This window comes from Prorops nasuta, unplaced genomic scaffold (assembly GCF_024137725.1).
Source record: "Prorops nasuta isolate Cenicafe-Biocafe unplaced genomic scaffold, Cenicafe_Pnas_1.2 PNAS00372, whole genome shotgun sequence".
In the NCBI taxonomy this organism is placed as follows: domain Eukaryota; kingdom Metazoa; phylum Arthropoda; class Insecta; order Hymenoptera; family Bethylidae; genus Prorops; species Prorops nasuta.
Window position 1 is genome coordinate 1 of NW_027117168.1, and position 17,500 is coordinate 17,500.

The window sequence follows — 17,500 nt, forward strand, 5'->3', positions numbered from 1 at the left end:
TGTTGGGACCGGGTCGGCTCGCGAGCGAGCGTCGATCTCGCGAGCGAGGCGTTCGCGTCCGCGCCAAAGCAATGCGCCGCGTTGGACTTAGCCGCTGTTTGGACGAGTCGGCTCGCGAGCGAGGCGTTCGGGTCCGACGGCCGAAAGCAATGCGCCGCGTTGGACTTAGCCGCTGGTTGGACGGGTCGGCTCGCGAGCGAGGCGTTCGGGTCTGCCGGCCAAAAGCAATGCGCCGCGTTGGACTTAGCCGCTGGTTGGACGGGTCGGCCTCGCGAGCGAGGCGTTCGGGTCCGCCGGCCCAAAGCAATGCGCCGCGTTGGACTTAGCCGCTGTTTGGACGGGTCGGCTCGCGAGCGAGGCGTTCGCGTCCGCCGGCCGAAAGCAATGCACCGCGTTGGACTTAGCCGCTGGTTGGACGGGTCGGCTCGCGAGCGAGGCGTTCGCGTCCGCCGGCCAAAAGCAATGCGCGCGTTGGACTTAGCCGCTGGTTGGACGGGTCGGCTCGCGAGCGAGGCGTTCGCGTCCGCCGGCCAAAAGCAATGCGCCGCGTTGGACTTAGCCGCTGTTTGGACGGGTCGGCTCGCGAGCGAGGCGTTCGGGTCCGCCGGCCAAAAGCAATGCGCCGCGTTGGACTTAGCCGCTGTTTGGACGGTCGGCTCGCGAGCGAGGCGTTCGCGTCCGCCGGCCGAAAGCAATGCACCGCGTTGGACTTAGCCGCTGGTTGGACGGGTCGGCTCGCGAGCGAGGCGTTCGCGTCGCCGGCCAAAAGCAATGCGCCGCGTTGGACTTAGCCGCTGGTTGGACGGGTCGGCTCGCGAGCGAGGCTTTCGCGTCCGCCGGCCGAAAGCAATGCGCCGCGTTGGACTTAGCCGCTGGTTGGAGGGGTCGGCTCGCGAGCGAGGCGTTTGCGTCCGCCGGCCGAAAGCAATGCGCCGCGTGGACTTAGGCCGCTGGTTGGACGGGTCGGCTCGCGAGCGAGGCTTTCGCGTCCGCCGGCCGAAAGCAATGCGCCGCGTTGGACTTAGCCGCTGGTTGGAGGGGTCGGCTCGCGAGCGAGGCGTTCGGGTCCCGTCGGCCGAAAGCAATGCGCCGCGTTGGACTTAGCCGCTGGTTGGACGGGTCGGCTCGCGAGCGAGGCTTTCGCGTCCGCCGGCCGAAAGCAATGCGCCCGCGTTGGACCTTAGCCGCTGGTTGGAGGGGGTCGGCTCGCGAGCGAGGCGTTTGCGTCCGCCGGCCGAAAGCAATGCGCCGCGTTGGACTTAGCCGCAGGTTGGAGGGGTCGGCTCGCGAGCGAGGCGTTTGCGTCCGCCGGCCGAAAGCAATGCACCGCGTTGGACTTAGCCGCTGGTTGGACGGGTCGGCTCGCGAGCGAGGCGTTCGCGTCCGCCGGCCAAAAGCAATGCGCCGCGTTGGACTTAGCCGCTGGTTGAGCGGGTCGCTCGCGAGCGAGGCGTTCGGGTCCGACGGCCGGAAAGCAATGCGCCGCGTTGGACTTAGCCGCTGGTTGGACGGGTCGGCTCGCGAGCGAGGCGTTCGGGTCCGCCGGCCAAAAGCAATGCGCCGCGTTGGACTTAGCCGCTGGTTTGGACGGGTCGGCTCGCGAGCGAGGCGTTCGGGTCGACGGCCGAAAGCAATGCGCCGCGTTGGACTTAGCCGCTGGTTGGACGGGTCGGCTCGCGAGCGAGGCGTTCGGGTCCGCCGGCCAAAAGCAATGCGCCGCGTTGGACTTAGCCGCTGGTTGGACGGGTCGGCTCGCGAGCGAGGCGTTCGGGTCCGACGGCCGAAAGCAATGCGCCGCGTTGGACTTAGCCGCTGGTTGGACGGGTCGGCTCGCGAGCGAAGCGTTCGGGTCCGCCGGCCAAAAGCAATGCGCCGCGTTGGACTTAGCCGCTGGTTGGACGGGTCGGCTCGCGAGCGAGGCGTTCGGGTCCGACGGCCGAAGCAATGCGCCGCGTTGGACTTAGCCGCTGGTTGGACGGGTCGGCTCGCGAGCGAGGCGTTCGGGTCCGACGGCCGAAAGCAATGCGCCGCGTTGGACTTAGCCGCTGGTTGGACGGGTCGGGCTCGCGAGCGAGGGCGTTCGGGTCCGCCGGCCAAAAGCAATGCGCCGCGTTGGACTTAGCCGCTGTTTGGACGGGTCGGCTCGCGAGCGAGGCGTTCGCGTCCGCCGGCCGAAAGCAATGCACCGCGTTGGACTTAGCCGCTGGTTGGACGGGTCGGCTCGCGAGCGAGGCGTTCGCGTCCGCCGGCCAAAGCAATGCGCCGCGTTGGACTTAGCCGCTGGGTTGGACGGGTCGGCTCGCGAGCGAGGCTTTCGCGTCCGCCGGCCGAAAGCAATGCGCCCGCGTTGGACTTAGCCGCTGGTTGGAGGGGTCGGCTCGCGAGCGAGGCGTTTGCGTCCGCCGGCCGAAAGCAATGCGCCGCGTTGGACTTAGCCGCTGGTTGGACGGGTCGGCTCGCGAGCGAGGCTTTCGCGTCCGCCGGCCGAAAGCAATGCGCCGCGTTGGACTTAGCCGCTGGTTGGAGGGGTCGGCTCGCGAGCGAGGCGTTCGGGTCCGTCGGCCGAAAGCAATGCGCCGCGTTGGACTTAGCCGCTGGTTGGACGGGTCGGCTCGCGAGCGAGGCATTCGCGTCCGCCGGCCAAAAGCAATGCGCCGCGTTGGACTTAGCCGCTGGTTGGACGGGTCGGCTCGCGAGCGAGGCGTTCGCGTCCGCCGGCCAAAAGCAATGCGCCGCGTTGGACTTAGCCGCTGGTTGGAGGGGTCGGCTCGCGAGCGAGGCGTTCGGGTCCGACGGCCGAAAGCAATGCGCCGCGTTGGACTTAGCCGCTGTTTGGACGGGTCGGCTCGCGAGCGAGGCGTTCGCGTCCGCCGGCCGAAAGCAATGCACCGCGTTGGACTTAGCCGCTGGTTGGACGGGTCGGCTCGCGAGCGAGGCGTTCGCGTCCGCCGGCCAAAAGCAATGCGCCGCGGTTGGACTTAGCCGCTGGTTGGACGGGTCGCTCGCGAGCGAGGCGTTCGGGTCCGACGGCCGAAAGCAATGCGCCGCGTTGGACTTAGCCGCTGGTTGGACGGGTCCGGCTCGCGAGCGAGGCGTTCGGGTCCGACGGCCGAAAGCAATGCGCCGCGTTGGACTTAGCCGCTGGTTGGACGGGTCGGCTCGCGAGCGAGGCGTTCGGGTCCGCCGGCCAAAAGCAATGCGCCGCGTTGGACTTAGCCGCTGTTTGGACGGGTCGGCTCGCGAGCGAGGCGTTCGCGTCCGCCGGCCGAAAGCAATGCACCGCGTTGGACTTAGCCGCTGGTTGGACGGGTCGGCTCGCGAGCGAGGCGTTCGGGTCCGACGGCCGAAAGCAATGCACCGCGTTGGACTTAGCCGCTGGTTGGACGGGTCGGCTCGCGAGCGAGGCGTTCGGGTCCGACGGCCGAAAGCAATGCGCCGCGTTGGACTTAGCCGCTGGTTGGAGGGGTCGGCTCGCGAGCGAGGCGTTCGCGTCCGCCGGCCAAAAGCAATGCGCCGCGTTGGACTTAGCCGCTGTTTGGACGAGTCGGCTCGCGAGCGAGGCGTTCGGGTCCGACGGCCGAAAGCAATGCGCCGCGTTGGACTTAGCCGCTGGTTGGACGGGTCGGCTCGCGAGCGAGGCGTTCGGGTCCGACGGCCGAAAGCAATGCGCCGCGTTGGACTTAGCCGCTGTTTGGACGAGTCGGCTCGCGAGCGAGGCGTTCGGGTCCGACGGCCGAAAGCAATGCGCCGCGTTGGACTTAGCCGCTGGTTGGACGGGTCGGCTCGCGAGCGAGGCGTTCGGGTCTGCCGGCCAAAAGCAATGCGCCGCGTTGGACTTAGCCGCTGGTTGGACGGGTCGGCTCGCGAGCGAGGCGTTCGGGTCCGCCGGCCAAAAGCAATGCGCCGCGTTGGACTTAGCCGCTGTTTGGACGGGTCGGCTCGCGAGCGAGGCGTTCGCGTCCGCCGGCCGAAAGCAATGCACCGCGTTGGACTTAGCCGCTGGTTGGACGGGTCGGCTCGCGAGCGAGGCGTTCGGGTCCGACGGCCGAAAGCAATGCGCCGCGTTGGACTTAGCCGCTGGTTGGAGGGGTCGGCTCGCGAGCGAGGCGTTCGCGTCCGCCGGCCAAAAGCAACGCGCCGCGTTGGACTTAGCCGCTGGTTGGACGGGTCGGCTCGCGAGCGAGGCATTCGCGTCCGCCGGCCAAAAGCAATGCGCCGCGTTGGACTTAGCCGCTGGTTGGACGGGTCGGCTCGCGAGCGAGGCGTTCGCGTCCGCCGGCCAAAAGCAATGCGCCGCGTTGGACTTAGCCGCTGTTTGGACGAGTCGGCTCGCGAGCGAGGCGTTCGGGTCCGACGGCCGAAAGCAATGCGCCGCGTTGGACTTAGCCGCTGGTTGGACGGGTCGGCTCGCGAGCGAGGCGTTCGGGTCTGCCGGCCAAAAGCAATGCGCCGCGTTGGACTTAGCCGCTGGTTGGACGGGTCGGCTCGCGAGCGAGGCGTTCGGGTCCGCCGGCCAAAAGCAATGCGCCGCGTTGGACTTAGCCGCTGTTTGGACGGGTCGGCTCGCGAGCGAGGCGTTCGCGTCCGCCGGCCGAAAGCAATGCACCGCGTTGGACTTAGCCGCTGGTTGGACGGGTCGGCTCGCGAGCGAGGCGTTCGCGTCCGCCGGCCAAAAGCAATGCGCCGCGTTGGACTTAGCCGCTGGTTGGACGGGTCGGCTCGCGAGCGAGGCTTTCGCGTCCGCCGGCCGAAAGCAATGCGCCGCGTTGGACTTAGCCGCTGGTTGGAGGGGTCGGCTCGCGAGCGAGGCGTTTGCGTCCGCCGGCCGAAAGCAATGCGCCGCGTTGGACTTAGCCGCTGGTTGGACGGGTCGGCTCGCGAGCGAGGCTTTCGCGTCCGCCGGCCGAAAGCAATGCGCCGCGTTGGACTTAGCCGCTGGTTGGAGGGGTCGGCTCGCGAGCGAGGCGTTCGGGTCCGTCGGCCGAAAGCAATGCGCCGCGTTGGACTTAGCCGCTGGTTGGACGGGTCGGCTCGCGAGCGAGGCTTTCGCGTCCGCCGGCCGAAAGCAATGCGCCGCGTTGGACTTAGCCGCTGGTTGGAGGGGTCGGCTCGCGAGCGAGGCGTTTGCGTCCGCCGGCCGAAAGCAATGCGCCGCGTTGGACTTAGCCGCTGGTTGGAGGGGTCGGCTCGCGAGCGAGGCGTTTGCGTCCGCCGGCCGAAAGCAATGCACCGCGTTGGACTTAGCCGCTGGTTGGACGGGTCGGCTCGCGAGCGAGGCGTTCGGGTCCGACGGCCGAAAGCAATGCGCCGCGTTGGACTTAGCCGCTGTTTGGACGGGTCGGCTCGCGAGCGAGGCGTTCGCGTCCGCCGGCCGAAAGCAATGCACCGCGTTGGACTTAGCCGCTGGTTGGACGGGTCGGCTCGCGAGCGAGGCGTTCGGGTCCGACGGCCGAAAGCAATGCGCCGCGTTGGACTTAGCCGCTGGTTGGACGGGTCGGCTCGCGAGCGAGGCGTTCGGGTCCGACGGCCGAAAGCAATGCGCCGCGTTGGACTTAGCCGCTGGTTGGAGGGGTCGGCTCGCGAGCGAGGCGTTCGCGTCCGCCGGCCAAAAGCAACGCGCCGCGTTGGACTTAGCCGCTGGTTGGACGGGTCGGCTCGCGAGCGAGGCATTCGCGTCCGCCGGCCAAAAGCAATGCGCCGCGTTGGACTTAGCCGCTGGTTGGACGGGTCGGCTCGCGAGCGAGGCGTTCGCGTCCGCCGGCCAAAAGCAATGCGCCGCGTTGGACTTAGCCGCTGTTTGGACGAGTCGGCTCGCGAGCGAGGCGTTCGGGTCCGACGGCCGAAAGCAATGCGCCGCGTTGGACTTAGCCGCTGGTTGGACGGGTCGGCTCGCGAGCGAGGCGTTCGGGTCTGCCGGCCAAAAGCAATGCGCCGCGTTGGACTTAGCCGCTGGTTGGACGGGTCGGCTCGCGAGCGAGGCGTTCGGGTCCGCCGGCCAAAAGCAATGCGCCGCGTTGGACTTAGCCGCTGTTTGGACGGGTCGGCTCGCGAGCGAGGCGTTCGCGTCCGCCGGCCGAAAGCAATGCACCGCGTTGGACTTAGCCGCTGGTTGGAGGGGTCGGCTCGCGAGCGAGGCGTTCGCGTCCGCCGGCCAAAAGCAACGCGCCGCGTTGGACTTAGCCGCTGGTTGGACGGGTCGGCTCGCGAGCGAGGCATTCGCGTCCGCCGGCCAAAAGCAATGCGCCGCGTTGGACTTAGCCGCTGGTTGGACGGGTCGGCTCGCGAGCGAGGCGTTCGCGTCCGCCGGCCAAAAGCAATGCGCCGCGTTGGACTTAGCCGCTGTTTGGACGAGTCGGCTCGCGAGCGAGGCGTTCGGGTCCGACGGCCGAAAGCAATGCGCCGCGTTGGACTTAGCCGCTGGTTGGACGGGTCGGCTCGCGAGCGAGGCGTTCGCGTCCGCCGGCCGAAAGCAATGCACCGCGTTGGACTTAGCCGCTGGTTGGACGGGTCGGCTCGCGAGCGAGGCGTTCGCGTCCGCCGGCCAAAAGCAATGCGCCGCGTTGGACTTAGCCGCTGGTTGGACGGGTCGCTCGCGAGCGAGGCGTTCGGGTCCGACGGCCGAAAGCAATGCGCCGCGTTGGACTTAGCCGCTGGTTGGACGGGTCGGCTCGCGAGCGAGGCGTTCGGGTCCGACGGCCGAAAGCAATGCGCCGCGTTGGACTTAGCCGCTGGTTGGACGGGTCGGCTCGCGAGCGAAGCGTTCGGGTCCGCCGGCCAAAAGCAATGCGCCGCGTTGGACTTAGCCGCTGGTTGGACGGGTCGGCTCGCGAGCGAGGCGTTCGGGTCCGCCGGCCAAAAGCAATGCGCCGCGTTGGACTTAGCCGCTGGTTGGACGGGTCGGCTCGCGAGCGAGGCGTTCGCGTCCGCCGGCCGAAAGCAATGCACCGCGTTGGACTTAGCCGCTGGTTGGACGGGTCGGCTCGCGAGCGAGGCGTTCGCGTCCGCCGGCCAAAAGCAATGCGCCGCGTTGGACTTAGCCGCTGGTTGGAGGGGTCGGCTCGCGAGCGAGGCGTTCGGGTCCGACGGCCGAAAGCAATGCGCCGCGTTGGACTTAGCCGCTGTTTGGACGGGTCGGCTCGCGAGCGAGGCGTTCGCGTCCGCCGGCCGAAAGCAATGCACCGCGTTGGACTTAGCCGCTGGTTGGACGGGTCGGCTCGCGAGCGAGGCGTTCGCGTCCGCCGGCCAAAAGCAATGCGCCGCGTTGGACTTAGCCGCTGGTTGGACGGGTCGCTCGCGAGCGAGGCGTTCGGGTCCGACGGCCGAAAGCAATGCGCCGCGTTGGACTTAGCCGCTGGTTGGACGGGTCGGCTCGCGAGCGAGGCGTTCGGGTCCGCCGGCCAAAAGCAATGCGCCGCGTTGGACTTAGCCGCTGGTTGGACGGGTCGGCTCGCGAGCGAGGCGTTCGGGTCCGACGGCCGAAAGCAATGCGCCGCGTTGGACTTAGCCGCTGGTTGGACGGGTCGGCTCGCGAGCGAGGCGTTCGGGTCCGCCGGCCAAAAGCAATGCGCCGCGTTGGACTTAGCCGCTGGTTGGACGGGTCGGCTCGCGAGCGAGGCGTTCGGGTCCGACGGCCGAAAGCAATGCGCCGCGTTGGACTTAGCCGCTGGTTGGACGGGTCGGCTCGCGAGCGAAGCGTTCGGGTCCGCCGGCCAAAAGCAATGCGCCGCGTTGGACTTAGCCGCTGGTTGGACGGGTCGGCTCGCGAGCGAGGCGTTCGGGTCCGACGGCCGAAAGCAATGCGCCGCGTTGGACTTAGCCGCTGGTTGGACGGGTCGGCTCGCGAGCGAGGCGTTCGGGTCCGACGGCCGAAAGCAATGCGCCGCGTTGGACTTAGCCGCTGGTTGGAGGGGTCGGCTCGCGAGCGAGGCGTTCGCGTCCGCCGGCCAAAAGCAACGCGCCGCGTTGGACTTAGCCGCTGGTTGGACGGGTCGGCTCGCGAGCGAGGCATTCGCGTCCGCCGGCCAAAAGCAATGCGCCGCGTTGGACTTAGCCGCTGGTTGGACGGGTCGGCTCGCGAGCGAGGCGTTCGCGTCCGCCGGCCAAAAGCAATGCGCCGCGTTGGACTTAGCCGCTGTTTGGACGAGTCGGCTCGCGAGCGAGGCGTTCGGGTCCGACGGCCGAAAGCAATGCGCCGCGTTGGACTTAGCCGCTGGTTGGACGGGTCGGCTCGCGAGCGAGGCGTTCGGGTCTGCCGGCCAAAAGCAATGCGCCGCGTTGGACTTAGCCGCTGGTTGGACGGGTCGGCTCGCGAGCGAGGCGTTCGGGTCCGCCGGCCAAAAGCAATGCGCCGCGTTGGACTTAGCCGCTGTTTGGACGGGTCGGCTCGCGAGCGAGGCGTTCGCGTCCGCCGGCCGAAAGCAATGCACCGCGTTGGACTTAGCCGCTGGTTGGACGGGTCGGCTCGCGAGCGAGGCGTTCGCGTCCGCCGGCCAAAAGCAATGCGCCGCGTTGGACTTAGCCGCTGGTTGGACGGGTCGGCTCGCGAGCGAGGCTTTCGCGTCCGCCGGCCGAAAGCAATGCGCCGCGTTGGACTTAGCCGCTGGTTGGAGGGGTCGGCTCGCGAGCGAGGCGTTTGCGTCCGCCGGCCGAAAGCAATGCGCCGCGTTGGACTTAGCCGCTGGTTGGACGGGTCGGCTCGCGAGCGAGGCTTTCGCGTCCGCCGGCCGAAAGCAATGCGCCGCGTTGGACTTAGCCGCTGGTTGGAGGGGTCGGCTCGCGAGCGAGGCGTTCGGGTCCGTCGGCCGAAAGCAATGCGCCGCGTTGGACTTAGCCGCTGGTTGGACGGGTCGGCTCGCGAGCGAGGCTTTCGCGTCCGCCGGCCGAAAGCAATGCGCCGCGTTGGACTTAGCCGCTGGTTGGAGGGGTCGGCTCGCGAGCGAGGCGTTTGCGTCCGCCGGCCGAAAGCAATGCGCCGCGTTGGACTTAGCCGCTGGTTGGAGGGGTCGGCTCGCGAGCGAGGCGTTTGCGTCCGCCGGCCGAAAGCAATGCACCGCGTTGGACTTAGCCGCTGGTTGGACGGGTCGGCTCGCGAGCGAGGCGTTCGCGTCCGCCGGCCAAAAGCAATGCGCCGCGTTGGACTTAGCCGCTGGTTGGACGGGTCGCTCGCGAGCGAGGCGTTCGGGTCCGACGGCCGAAAGCAATGCGCCGCGTTGGACTTAGCCGCTGGTTGGACGGGTCGGCTCGCGAGCGAGGCGTTCGGGTCCGCCGGCCAAAAGCAATGCGCCGCGTTGGACTTAGCCGCTGGTTGGACGGGTCGGCTCGCGAGCGAGGCGTTCGGGTCCGACGGCCGAAAGCAATGCGCCGCGTTGGACTTAGCCGCTGGTTGGACGGGTCGGCTCGCGAGCGAGGCGTTCGGGTCCGCCGGCCAAAAGCAATGCGCCGCGTTGGACTTAGCCGCTGGTTGGACGGGTCGGCTCGCGAGCGAGGCGTTCGGGTCCGACGGCCGAAAGCAATGCGCCGCGTTGGACTTAGCCGCTGGTTGGACGGGTCGGCTCGCGAGCGAAGCGTTCGGGTCCGCCGGCCAAAAGCAATGCGCCGCGTTGGACTTAGCCGCTGGTTGGACGGGTCGGCTCGCGAGCGAGGCGTTCGGGTCCGACGGCCGAAAGCAATGCGCCGCGTTGGACTTAGCCGCTGGTTGGACGGGTCGGCTCGCGAGCGAGGCGTTCGGGTCCGACGGCCGAAAGCAATGCGCCGCGTTGGACTTAGCCGCTGGTTGGACGGGTCGGCTCGCGAGCGAGGCGTTCGGGTCCGCCGGCCAAAAGCAATGCGCCGCGTTGGACTTAGCCGCTGTTTGGACGGGTCGGCTCGCGAGCGAGGCGTTCGCGTCCGCCGGCCGAAAGCAATGCACCGCGTTGGACTTAGCCGCTGGTTGGACGGGTCGGCTCGCGAGCGAGGCGTTCGCGTCCGCCGGCCAAAAGCAATGCGCCGCGTTGGACTTAGCCGCTGGTTGGACGGGTCGGCTCGCGAGCGAGGCTTTCGCGTCCGCCGGCCGAAAGCAATGCGCCGCGTTGGACTTAGCCGCTGGTTGGAGGGGTCGGCTCGCGAGCGAGGCGTTTGCGTCCGCCGGCCGAAAGCAATGCGCCGCGTTGGACTTAGCCGCTGGTTGGACGGGTCGGCTCGCGAGCGAGGCTTTCGCGTCCGCCGGCCGAAAGCAATGCGCCGCGTTGGACTTAGCCGCTGGTTGGAGGGGTCGGCTCGCGAGCGAGGCGTTCGGGTCCGTCGGCCGAAAGCAATGCGCCGCGTTGGACTTAGCCGCTGGTTGGACGGGTCGGCTCGCGAGCGAGGCATTCGCGTCCGCCGGCCAAAAGCAATGCGCCGCGTTGGACTTAGCCGCTGGTTGGACGGGTCGGCTCGCGAGCGAGGCGTTCGCGTCCGCCGGCCAAAAGCAATGCGCCGCGTTGGACTTAGCCGCTGGTTGGAGGGGTCGGCTCGCGAGCGAGGCGTTCGGGTCCGACGGCCGAAAGCAATGCGCCGCGTTGGACTTAGCCGCTGTTTGGACGGGTCGGCTCGCGAGCGAGGCGTTCGCGTCCGCCGGCCGAAAGCAATGCACCGCGTTGGACTTAGCCGCTGGTTGGACGGGTCGGCTCGCGAGCGAGGCGTTCGCGTCCGCCGGCCAAAAGCAATGCGCCGCGTTGGACTTAGCCGCTGGTTGGACGGGTCGCTCGCGAGCGAGGCGTTCGGGTCCGACGGCCGAAAGCAATGCGCCGCGTTGGACTTAGCCGCTGGTTGGACGGGTCGGCTCGCGAGCGAGGCGTTCGGGTCCGCCGGCCAAAAGCAATGCGCCGCGTTGGACTTAGCCGCTGGTTGGACGGGTCGGCTCGCGAGCGAGGCGTTCGGGTCCGACGGCCGAAAGCAATGCGCCGCGTTGGACTTAGCCGCTGGTTGGACGGGTCGGCTCGCGAGCGAGGCGTTCGGGTCCGCCGGCCAAAAGCAATGCGCCGCGTTGGACTTAGCCGCTGGTTGGACGGGTCGGCTCGCGAGCGAGGCGTTCGGGTCCGACGGCCGAAAGCAATGCGCCGCGTTGGACTTAGCCGCTGGTTGGACGGGTCGGCTCGCGAGCGAAGCGTTCGGGTCCGCCGGCCAAAAGCAATGCGCCGCGTTGGACTTAGCCGCTGGTTGGACGGGTCGGCTCGCGAGCGAGGCGTTCGGGTCCGCCGGCCAAAAGCAATGCGCCGCGTTGGACTTAGCCGCTGGTTGGACGGGTCGGCTCGCGAGCGAGGCGTTCGCGTCCGCCGGCCGAAAGCAATGCACCGCGTTGGACTTAGCCGCTGGTTGGACGGGTCGGCTCGCGAGCGAGGCGTTCGCGTCCGCCGGCCAAAAGCAATGCGCCGCGTTGGACTTAGCCGCTGGTTGGAGGGGTCGGCTCGCGAGCGAGGCGTTCGGGTCCGACGGCCGAAAGCAATGCGCCGCGTTGGACTTAGCCGCTGTTTGGACGGGTCGGCTCGCGAGCGAGGCGTTCGCGTCCGCCGGCCGAAAGCAATGCACCGCGTTGGACTTAGCCGCTGGTTGGACGGGTCGGCTCGCGAGCGAGGCGTTCGCGTCCGCCGGCCAAAAGCAATGCGCCGCGTTGGACTTAGCCGCTGGTTGGACGGGTCGCTCGCGAGCGAGGCGTTCGGGTCCGACGGCCGAAAGCAATGCGCCGCGTTGGACTTAGCCGCTGGTTGGACGGGTCGGCTCGCGAGCGAGGCGTTCGGGTCCGCCGGCCAAAAGCAATGCGCCGCGTTGGACTTAGCCGCTGGTTGGACGGGTCGGCTCGCGAGCGAGGCGTTCGGGTCCGACGGCCGAAAGCAATGCGCCGCGTTGGACTTAGCCGCTGGTTGGACGGGTCGGCTCGCGAGCGAGGCGTTCGGGTCCGCCGGCCAAAAGCAATGCGCCGCGTTGGACTTAGCCGCTGGTTGGACGGGTCGGCTCGCGAGCGAGGCGTTCGGGTCCGACGGCCGAAAGCAATGCGCCGCGTTGGACTTAGCCGCTGGTTGGACGGGTCGGCTCGCGAGCGAAGCGTTCGGGTCCGCCGGCCAAAAGCAATGCGCCGCGTTGGACTTAGCCGCTGGTTGGACGGGTCGGCTCGCGAGCGAGGCGTTCGGGTCCGACGGCCGAAAGCAATGCGCCGCGTTGGACTTAGCCGCTGGTTGGACGGGTCGGCTCGCGAGCGAGGCGTTCGGGTCCGACGGCCGAAAGCAATGCGCCGCGTTGGACTTAGCCGCTGGTTGGAGGGGTCGGCTCGCGAGCGAGGCGTTCGCGTCCGCCGGCCAAAAGCAACGCGCCGCGTTGGACTTAGCCGCTGGTTGGACGGGTCGGCTCGCGAGCGAGGCATTCGCGTCCGCCGGCCAAAAGCAATGCGCCGCGTTGGACTTAGCCGCTGGTTGGACGGGTCGGCTCGCGAGCGAGGCGTTCGCGTCCGCCGGCCAAAAGCAATGCGCCGCGTTGGACTTAGCCGCTGTTTGGACGAGTCGGCTCGCGAGCGAGGCGTTCGGGTCCGACGGCCGAAAGCAATGCGCCGCGTTGGACTTAGCCGCTGGTTGGACGGGTCGGCTCGCGAGCGAGGCGTTCGGGTCTGCCGGCCAAAAGCAATGCGCCGCGTTGGACTTAGCCGCTGGTTGGACGGGTCGGCTCGCGAGCGAGGCGTTCGGGTCCGCCGGCCAAAAGCAATGCGCCGCGTTGGACTTAGCCGCTGTTTGGACGGGTCGGCTCGCGAGCGAGGCGTTCGCGTCCGCCGGCCGAAAGCAATGCACCGCGTTGGACTTAGCCGCTGGTTGGACGGGTCGGCTCGCGAGCGAGGCGTTCGCGTCCGCCGGCCAAAAGCAATGCGCCGCGTTGGACTTAGCCGCTGGTTGGACGGGTCGGCTCGCGAGCGAGGCTTTCGCGTCCGCCGGCCGAAAGCAATGCGCCGCGTTGGACTTAGCCGCTGGTTGGAGGGGTCGGCTCGCGAGCGAGGCGTTTGCGTCCGCCGGCCGAAAGCAATGCGCCGCGTTGGACTTAGCCGCTGGTTGGACGGGTCGGCTCGCGAGCGAGGCTTTCGCGTCCGCCGGCCGAAAGCAATGCGCCGCGTTGGACTTAGCCGCTGGTTGGAGGGGTCGGCTCGCGAGCGAGGCGTTCGGGTCCGTCGGCCGAAAGCAATGCGCCGCGTTGGACTTAGCCGCTGGTTGGACGGGTCGGCTCGCGAGCGAGGCTTTCGCGTCCGCCGGCCGAAAGCAATGCGCCGCGTTGGACTTAGCCGCTGGTTGGAGGGGTCGGCTCGCGAGCGAGGCGTTTGCGTCCGCCGGCCGAAAGCAATGCGCCGCGTTGGACTTAGCCGCTGGTTGGAGGGGTCGGCTCGCGAGCGAGGCGTTTGCGTCCGCCGGCCGAAAGCAATGCACCGCGTTGGACTTAGCCGCTGGTTGGACGGGTCGGCTCGCGAGCGAGGCGTTCGCGTCCGCCGGCCAAAAGCAATGCGCCGCGTTGGACTTAGCCGCTGGTTGGACGGGTCGCTCGCGAGCGAGGCGTTCGGGTCCGACGGCCGAAAGCAATGCGCCGCGTTGGACTTAGCCGCTGGTTGGACGGGTCGGCTCGCGAGCGAGGCGTTCGGGTCCGCCGGCCAAAAGCAATGCGCCGCGTTGGACTTAGCCGCTGGTTGGACGGGTCGGCTCGCGAGCGAGGCGTTCGGGTCCGACGGCCGAAAGCAATGCGCCGCGTTGGACTTAGCTGCTGGTTGGACGGGTCGGCTCGCGAGCGAGGCGTTCGGGTCCGCCGGCCAAAAGCAATGCGCCGCGTTGGACTTAGCCGCTGGTTGGACGGGTCGGCTCGCGAGCGAGGCGTTCGGGTCCGACGGCCGAAAGCAATGCGCCGCGTTGGACTTAGCCGCTGGTTGGACGGGTCGGCTCGCGAGCGAAGCGTTCGGGTCCGCCGGCCAAAAGCAATGCGCCGCGTTGGACTTAGCCGCTGGTTGGACGGGTCGGCTCGCGAGCGAGGCGTTCGGGTCCGACGGCCGAAAGCAATGCGCCGCGTTGGACTTAGCCGCTGGTTGGACGGGTCGGCTCGCGAGCGAGGCGTTCGGGTCCGACGGCCGAAAGCAATGCGCCGCGTTGGACTTAGCCGCTGGTTGGACGGGTCGGCTCGCGAGCGAGGCGTTCGGGTCCGCCGGCCAAAAGCAATGCGCCGCGTTGGACTTAGCCGCTGTTTGGACGGGTCGGCTCGCGAGCGAGGCGTTCGCGTCCGCCGGCCGAAAGCAATGCACCGCGTTGGACTTAGCCGCTGGTTGGACGGGTCGGCTCGCGAGCGAGGCGTTCGCGTCCGCCGGCCAAAAGCAATGCGCCGCGTTGGACTTAGCCGCTGGTTGGACGGGTCGGCTCGCGAGCGAGGCTTTCGCGTCCGCCGGCCGAAAGCAATGCGCCGCGTTGGACTTAGCCGCTGGTTGGAGGGGTCGGCTCGCGAGCGAGGCGTTTGCGTCCGCCGGCCGAAAGCAATGCGCCGCGTTGGACTTAGCCGCTGGTTGGACGGGTCGGCTCGCGAGCGAGGCTTTCGCGTCCGCCGGCCGAAAGCAATGCGCCGCGTTGGACTTAGCCGCTGGTTGGAGGGGTCGGCTCGCGAGCGAGGCGTTCGGGTCCGTCGGCCGAAAGCAATGCGCCGCGTTGGACTTAGCCGCTGGTTGGACGGGTCGGCTCGCGAGCGAGGCATTCGCGTCCGCCGGCCAAAAGCAATGCGCCGCGTTGGACTTAGCCGCTGGTTGGACGGGTCGGCTCGCGAGCGAGGCGTTCGCGTCCGCCGGCCAAAAGCAATGCGCCGCGTTGGACTTAGCCGCTGGTTGGAGGGGTCGGCTCGCGAGCGAGGCGTTCGGGTCCGACGGCCGAAAGCAATGCGCCGCGTTGGACTTAGCCGCTGTTTGGACGGGTCGGCTCGCGAGCGAGGCGTTCGCGTCCGCCGGCCGAAAGCAATGCACCGCGTTGGACTTAGCCGCTGGTTGGACGGGTCGGCTCGCGAGCGAGGCGTTCGCGTCCGCCGGCCAAAAGCAATGCGCCGCGTTGGACTTAGCCGCTGGTTGGACGGGTCGCTCGCGAGCGAGGCGTTCGGGTCCGACGGCCGAAAGCAATGCGCCGCGTTGGACTTAGCCGCTGGTTGGACGGGTCGGCTCGCGAGCGAGGCGTTCGGGTCCGCCGGCCAAAAGCAATGCGCCGCGTTGGACTTAGCCGCTGGTTGGACGGGTCGGCTCGCGAGCGAGGCGTTCGGGTCCGACGGCCGAAAGCAATGCGCCGCGTTGGACTTAGCCGCTGGTTGGACGGGTCGGCTCGCGAGCGAGGCGTTCGGGTCCGCCGGCCAAAAGCAATGCGCCGCGTTGGACTTAGCCGCTGGTTGGACGGGTCGGCTCGCGAGCGAGGCGTTCGGGTCCGACGGCCGAAAGCAATGCGCCGCGTTGGACTTAGCCGCTGGTTGGACGGGTCGGCTCGCGAGCGAAGCGTTCGGGTCCGCCGGCCAAAAGCAATGCGCCGCGTTGGACTTAGCCGCTGGTTGGACGGGTCGGCTCGCGAGCGAGGCGTTCGGGTCCGCCGGCCAAAAGCAATGCGCCGCGTTGGACTTAGCCGCTGGTTGGACGGGTCGGCTCGCGAGCGAGGCGTTCGCGTCCGCCGGCCGAAAGCAATGCACCGCGTTGGACTTAGCCGCTGGTTGGACGGGTCGGCTCGCGAGCGAGGCGTTCGCGTCCGCCGGCCAAAAGCAATGCGCCGCGTTGGACTTAGCCGCTGGTTGGAGGGGTCGGCTCGCGAGCGAGGCGTTCGGGTCCGACGGCCGAAAGCAATGCGCCGCGTTGGACTTAGCCGCTGTTTGGACGGGTCGGCTCGCGAGCGAGGCGTTCGCGTCCGCCGGCCGAAAGCAATGCACCGCGTTGGACTTAGCCGCTGGTTGGACGGGTCGGCTCGCGAGCGAGGCGTTCGCGTCCGCCGGCCAAAAGCAATGCGCCGCGTTGGACTTAGCCGCTGGTTGGACGGGTCGCTCGCGAGCGAGGCGTTCGGGTCCGACGGCCGAAAGCAATGCGCCGCGTTGGACTTAGCCGCTGGTTGGACGGGTCGGCTCGCGAGCGAGGCGTTCGGGTCCGCCGGCCAAAAGCAATGCGCCGCGTTGGACTTAGCCGCTGGTTGGACGGGTCGGCTCGCGAGCGAGGCGTTCGGGTCCGACGGCCGAAAGCAATGCGCCGCGTTGGACTTAGCCGCTGGTTGGACGGGTCGGCTCGCGAGCGAGGCGTTCGGGTCCGCCGGCCAAAAGCAATGCGCCGCGTTGGACTTAGCCGCTGGTTGGACGGGTCGGCTCGCGAGCGAGGCGTTCGGGTCCGACGGCCGAAAGCAATGCGCCGCGTTGGACTTAGCCGCTGGTTGGACGGGTCGGCTCGCGAGCGAAGCGTTCGGGTCCGCCGGCCAAAAGCAATGCGCCGCGTTGGACTTAGCCGCTGGTTGGACGGGTCGGCTCGCGAGCGAGGCGTTCGGGTCCGACGGCCGAAAGCAATGCGCCGCGTTGGACTTAGCCGCTGGTTGGACGGGTCGGCTCGCGAGCGAGGCGTTCGGGTCCGACGGCCGAAAGCAATGCGCCGCGTTGGACTTAGCCGCTGGTTGGAGGGGTCGGCTCGCGAGCGAGGCGTTCGCGTCCGCCGGCCAAAAGCAACGCGCCGCGTTGGACTTAGCCGCTGGTTGGACGGGTCGGCTCGCGAGCGAGGCATTCGCGTCCGCCGGCCAAAAGCAATGCGCCGCGTTGGACTTAGCCGCTGGTTGGACGGGTCGGCTCGCGAGCGAGGCGTTCGCGTCCGCCGGCCAAAAGCAATGCGCCGCGTTGGACTTAGCCGCTGTTTGGACGAGTCGGCTCGCGAGCGAGGCGTTCGGGTCCGACGGCCGAAAGCAATGCGCCGCGTTGGACTTAGCCGCTGGTTGGACGGGTCGGCTCGCGAGCGAGGCGTTCGGGTCTGCCGGCCAAAAGCAATGCGCCGCGTTGGACTTAGCCGCTGGTTGGACGGGTCGGCTCGCGAGCGAGGCGTTCGGGTCCGCCGGCCAAAAGCAATGCGCCGCGTTGGACTTAGCCGCTGTTTGGACGGGTCGGCTCGCGAGCGAGGCGTTCGCGTCCGCCGGCCGAAAGCAATGCACCGCGTTGGACTTAGCCGCTGGTTGGACGGGTCGGCTCGCGAGCGAGGCGTTCGCGTCCGCCGGCCAAAAGCAATGCGCCGCGTTGGACTTAGCCGCTGGTTGGACGGGTCGGCTCGCGAGCGAGGCTTTCGCGTCCGCCGGCCGAAAGCAATGCGCCGCGTTGGACTTAGCCGCTGGTTGGAGGGGTCGGCTCGCGAGCGAGGCGTTTGCGTCCGCCGGCCGAAAGCAATGCGCCGCGTTGGACTTAGCCGCTGGTTGGACGGGTCGGCTCGCGAGCGAGGCTTTCGCGTCCGCCGGCCGAAAGCAATGCGCCGCGTTGGACTTAGCCGCTGGTTGGAGGGGTC